Genomic DNA, 6,403 nt, shown 5'->3' on the forward strand with positions numbered 1-6,403 from the left:
TCAGAGCTTCGGTTGAGGTTATCCTGGTGGTTCCGTTGCTGAAAAGATACAGTTCGTGATATTGAATATTGTTCGTTAGAATTAAAATGCCAAAATACAGATAAGTTGAGACATCAAGCTCTTCATCTGGACAGGTGAGGAGGGTGATGTCAAATGCAAATTTCTCGGTGGAGTTGTTCGATGGATCCGGTCATTTTGGCATGTGGCAAGGCGAGGTGTTAGACGCTTTATTCCAACAAGGTCTAGACATCGCCATTGAGGAAGAAAAGCCCGAATATATGGAGGAGAAATAATGGGGAACAAACAATCGTTTGGCGTGTAGCACGATTCGATCTTGTCTTTCCAAGGAGCAGAAGTATGGCTACAAGAACGAGACTTCTGCAAGTAAGATGTGGAAAGCTTTGGAGGAAAAATTCCTGAAGAAAAGCTCTCAGAATCGTCTCCACATGAAGAAAAGATTGTTCAGATTTGATTATCAACCAGGCACTAGTATGAATGAACACATCACTGCGTTCAATGAGCTAGTGGAAGACTTATTGGGCATGGATGAAACCTTCAAAGATGAAGATTTGGCTTTGATGTTGTTGTCATCTCTTCCAGATGAATTTGAGCACCTTGAGACAACGTTACTTCATGGTAAGGATAATGTTACCCTTAAAGATGTAACTGATGCTTTGTATAGTTATGAACACAGGAAGAAAACCAAGAAGGAGAGCAAGTACCAAGCAGCAAAGGCCATGGTGGCAAGAGGTCGCTCGAAAAGTCAAAAGCCAAAGTGGAAAGGGAGATCAAAGTCGAAGTCCAGACTGGGAAAAGATGAATGTGCCTTTTTTCATGAGAAAGGCCATTGGAAGAAAGATTGTCCGAAGCTGAAGAAGAAAGGAAAAGTTACTCCAGATGCATGTGTTGCAGAGCATGATGCACATGACTTTGACATATCATTGGTTGCTTCATCAACAACATTCCATTCCGATGAGTGGATATTAGATTCGGGTTGCACCTATCATATGTCCCCTAATCGGGAGTGGTTCTCCAATTTAGTGGAACTAAATGCAGGAGTTGTTTATATGGGCAATGACAATGCCTGTAAAACTGTTGGGATAGGTTCAATTCGATTGAAGAATCAAGATGGATCAACCAGAGTTCTGACGGATGTCCGATACGTGCCCAGTTTGAAGAAAAATCTCATCTCGTTGGGAGCCTTAGAATCCAAAGGCTCAGTAGTCACTATGAGAGATGGAGTTTTAAAAGTCACATATGGCGCACTTGTGATGATAAAGGGCATCAGGAAAAATAATTTGTATTACTACCAAGGTAGTACAATTATTGGAGCAGTTGCAGCAGCTTTCGGAGGTGATGATTTGGACGCAACCTAGTTGTGGCATATGCGGTTGGGACATGCTGGAGAGAAATCCTTGCAAATTCTGGCAAAGAAAGGATTGTTGAAAGGTGAAAAGGCTTGCAAATTGAACTTTTGCGAGCATTGTGTTCTGGGAAAGCAGAAGAGAGTGAAGTTTGGCACCACTATACATAATACAAAAGGTATTGTAGATTATATTCACTAAGATGTATGGGGTCCTTCAAAGACATTGTCTTTGGGAGGAAACCATTATTTTGTAACTTTTGTAGATGACTTTTCCAGAAGAGTTTGGGTGTATCCGATGAAGTCTAAAGATGAAGTGCTTCAAATTTTCCTGAAATGGAAAAATATGATCGAGAACCAGACTGGTAGAAAGATCAAATGTATTAGGACGGACAATGGAGGGGAATATAAAAGTGACCCATTCTTTGACGTTTGCCATGAGTATGGTATTGTTTGACACTTCACTGTTAGACATACACCACAACAGAATGGGGTGGCAGAGCGTATGAATCGAACACTATTAGAGAAAGTTCGATGTATGTTGTCTAATGCTGGGTTAGACAAGGCATTTTGGGCTGAGGCTGTGACATATGCTATCCAACTCATTAATCATCTGCCGTCATCAGCGATAGGAGGAAAAACACCATTGGAGGTATGGTCTGGAAAACTGCTACTGATTATGATTCCTTACATGTATTTGGATCCACTGCTTATTATCATGTGAAGGAATCCAAGCTTGATCCGAGAGCAAAGAAGGCTCTCTTTATGGGAATCGCCCATGGAGTGAAGGGATTCCACCTTTGGTGTTTAGACACCAAGAAGATAATTTGTAGCAGAGATGTTACCTTTGATGAATCTGCCCTATTAAAGAAGGTAACAAGTGAAGCTGTCCAGACAAGTAGTACTCCGCAGCAGGTGGAACATACTCCAAAATAGGTAGAGTTTCAGCAGATGATGATCCCAGAAGTTGATGCAGCTGATTCTTCAACTCCAATAGAAGAATTAGAAGATGAAGAGGTTCAAACCCAAGAACCATTGGAGACACCAGAAACACTTGCAGTTACAAGGCCAATGAGAGAAATTCGTAGACCTTCTCGATTTGTTGATATGGTGGCCTATGCTCTTCCAGTTGTTGATGATGATATCCCTATCACTTACCAAGAAGCAATACAAAGCTTGAAAAGTGATAAGTGGAAAAGTGCATGGATGAAGAAATGCAATCTCTCCAAAAGAACGACACTTGGAAACTGGCACAATTACCGAAAGGTAAAAAAGTCATTGGATACAAGTGGGTATTTGTAAAGAAAGATGAATCTCATAACAAGAAATATGTTCGCTACAAGTCACGGTTGGTAGCTAAAGTCTACGCTCAAAAGGAGGGAATCGACTACAATGAAGTATTTTCCCTTGCTGTGAAGCATTCCTCCATTAAAATATTATTGGCCTTGGTAGCACAGTTGAATTTGGAGCTAGCTCAACTTGATGTAAAGACGGCTTTCTTGCACGATGATTTAGAAGAGGAGATCTATATGACACAGCCAGAAGGATACAAAGATGGTGGTTATGAGAAATGGATTTGTAAGCTGAACAAATCGCTATATGGATTGAAGCAATCTCCGATACAGTGGTACAAGCGATTTGATAGCTTTATGAGGAGGAAAAAGTATACTAGAAGCAAATATGATCATTGTGTGTATTTGCAAAAGCTCAAATATAGATCTTTCATTTATCTTCTCTTGTACGTTGACGATATGTTGATCGCTTCGAAGAGTCAAAAGGAGATAGACAAATTAAAGGCTCAGTTGAATCAAGAGTTTGAGATGAAAGATCTAGGTGAGGCCAAGAAGATTCTTGGTATGGAGATAAGTAGAGATAGACAGAGAGGGAAGCTTTGTTTAACACATAAGCAGTATCTGAGAAAGGTATTACAATGTTTTGGCATGAATAAAAATACCAAACATGTAAGTATCCCATTGGCTTCTCATTTAAAACTTATTTCTCAATTATCTCCTAAAACTAACGAAGAACGAGTGTATATGGTAAAAGTTCCATATGCTAATGCAGTTGGGAGCTTGATGTATGCAATGGTGTGTACGCATCCTGACATTTCACAAGCAGTTGAAGTTGTGAGCAGGTACATGCATGATCCTGGAGAAGGACATTGGCAAGCTGTGAAATGGATTCTACGGTATCTCCAACAAACCGTGGATGTTGGTTTAGTTTTTGAACAGGATGAAGCACTTGGTTAATGTATGGTTGGATATGTTGATTCCGATTATGCTGGTGATTTGGATAAGCGTCGATCAACTACTGGGTATTTGTTTACTCTTGCTAAAGCCCAGTAAGTTGGAAGTCTACATTGCAATCTACGGTGGCCTTGTCTACTACAGAGGCAGAATAAATGGCAGTTTCAGAGGCTGTAAAGGAAGTAATTTGGCTTAACGGGTTGATGGAAACTTTGGAGTTGCTCAAAGTCACATTAGTCTCTATTGTGACAGTCAGAGCGCTATTCACTTAGCGAAAAAATCAAGTATACCATTCAATGACTAAGCATATCGACGTGAGGTATCACTTTGTGCGGGAGATCTTTGAAGAAGGAAAGATTCTACTTTAGAAAATTGCGACATCAGAAAATCACAGATATGATGACCAAGGTGGTAACAGTAATCAAGTTCAATCATTGTTTGAACTTGATTAACATCCTGAAAGTATGAACACCTTCGGGTGTGTGGCGCTTGTGAGCGTAATTAGAGGCACTACAAATTTGGGGAGTTGAAGAAGTTGAGTAGGCTTGGTAATTTCAAGCCAAGGTGGAGATTTGTTAGATTTGTCTAGAAATTAAGTTGACAAGTTGGAAATTTCATCTTGGTTGGTGGCCAACTTATTGGAAATTTCATCTTGGTTGGTGGCCAAACTTTGAACATGTGAATTTCATATTTGGTGGCTAACTTGTATACATTGGAAAATTCTTTGGTAGGTGGCCAAACTTTGAACATATTGTTCTTGAAACTCAACTATAAATAGGCCTAAGTATTTCCATTAGAAATCATCCCAAAAATAGGTTCTCTCTTCCTCTTGTATTCTTCATTCTCCCACTTTGGAATTCTAAAGAATTCCATTTGTTGTAATATTGGTGATATAGTGAAGTTATCATCCGGTGTGGTGCCCGAGGAGTAGACGATATTCTCGTCGAACCTCGTAAATTTGGTGTGTTATCTCCTTTATTGTTTTTTACTCGGTTCTTTTCCATTGTGTTTCAATATTCAATAGTTTGATAGGTTTATCCGCTATGCAACCTTTGGTGGTTTTAATATTGACATTTTAGGTTAATTTTAAAACTACGTTCGTGTGGGAAATAACCCGGTTTCCCCAACATATTCAATGGGATCGGTTGCTGTATATCTGTCCAGTGATGATACATCAGCGTGTACTATGATGTGGAAGAGTTATAAAAGAATCCACAGAGACTACCGTCCCGGCCAAGAAGTTTTTCGGTTAGGAATCCACAGAGACCAACGTTCCAGCCGAGATGTTTTCCGGTTACTAATTCTCCGGTGATGGGATTTCCGACGTAGAATTCATCTGACAGATGAGAACAATACTTGAACAAAACCAACCCATTGCAGGAAGAAACAGGAAGAAAAGGCTGACTCCCCATTTGATGTCTCCAACGTTAACCAAGGAAACCATTCTCGTCACCTTGGCATCATCATCGGGGAAAAAGAAATCCCATTGATTTAGTTTCATACGTAAAACATTCCGCCCTTCTTCCTGTGAATTGAAGACAAAGAAAGTGAGAGGGGATTGTAAGAGATGCGATTGAAAAACTCAGAAGAGGAGATGTGTAAGTCACATTTGATTTTTATATTAAGTATAAATAGTTTTTTGAATTTGTATTTTAATTATAAATTGTTTATGACTTTACGTGTTTTAACAGAAATTTTAAATTTTTTTCGGATTTTTACTATGTGTCGCTCCGGTGGCCCTAATGTAACATCATCCGAACAAATAACCCAAATGCGAACTTAAAATGATTTAATCCGAAAAATCAATTGATGAATTTGATTACTAAAAATAACATAGACATTAATCATCTTTATTAATCAATTATTAGTAAAATATTTTTCGGTGTGAGATACTAAGTTGATAAATTCTTTCAAAAGTAATAACAAAACAAGAAAGATAGTATTAAAACAGGTTGGTTCAAATGATAAACAGTCTAATATCAATTAAATAAAATTTTGAGTTCGAGTCTCTGTGTATGTAGAAAACTCTTACTTAAAAATTCGCTCACCAAAAATAGATATTCATTGTGGGTCGATCATGATTAATTAATACAATATTAAAATCGATTGGACAATCAATTTTAGCATATTTACTTTATTAAATTATTTTAACTATTAAAAATTATAAAACAATCTTTACGTACGAAAGTTTTAATACCTGTCATTTATTTCCTCATAGTTCTCTCTCAGTTTCAATACCCTAAACTAAAAAAATCCCCAAATTTATCTTTCTCAATCTTCTATTTCAGTTTCAAGCAAAACCCATTGATTAATCAAGGTAAAAGATTAATCCCAAGTTCAATTCTCTTCCATTTCTCCCCTTAATTGTAAAGAATTAATTATTTTTATTTAATAAAGTTTGGTGTTTTTTCATCGGTGCATAAAGAAGTGATCTTTCTTCGTTGGTGGGTGGAAATGGCGAACGTGGTTGATACGGCGAGTGAACCGATCCCGACATCATTGGTTTTGATGGCGGCAGTGAAGCACATTGAGAATAATTGTATGACCATAAATGGGATCCCGATACTTTTGGGTTAGTATCAATACTTTCAGTCTGTTCTAGCAAAAAATGTTACCCGAGAGACCCTAGACCCATAGTATGACCATAAATGGGATAATAGGTGTAAAATACTAGAATAAGTGCTATAAAAGGTGTTAAAGTTGGGTTAAAATAGATGAAATAGTTGTAGGGGTATCGATACCTTAGATAGAGTATTGATACTGCAGAGAGGATATTGATATTGTAAGGCCAATA

The sequence above is a fragment of the Hibiscus syriacus genome, unplaced genomic scaffold, assembly GCF_006381635.1.
Source record: "Hibiscus syriacus cultivar Baekdansim isolate YM2019G1 unplaced genomic scaffold, ASM638163v2 tig00110044_pilon, whole genome shotgun sequence".
Classification (NCBI taxonomy): domain Eukaryota; kingdom Viridiplantae; phylum Streptophyta; class Magnoliopsida; order Malvales; family Malvaceae; genus Hibiscus; species Hibiscus syriacus.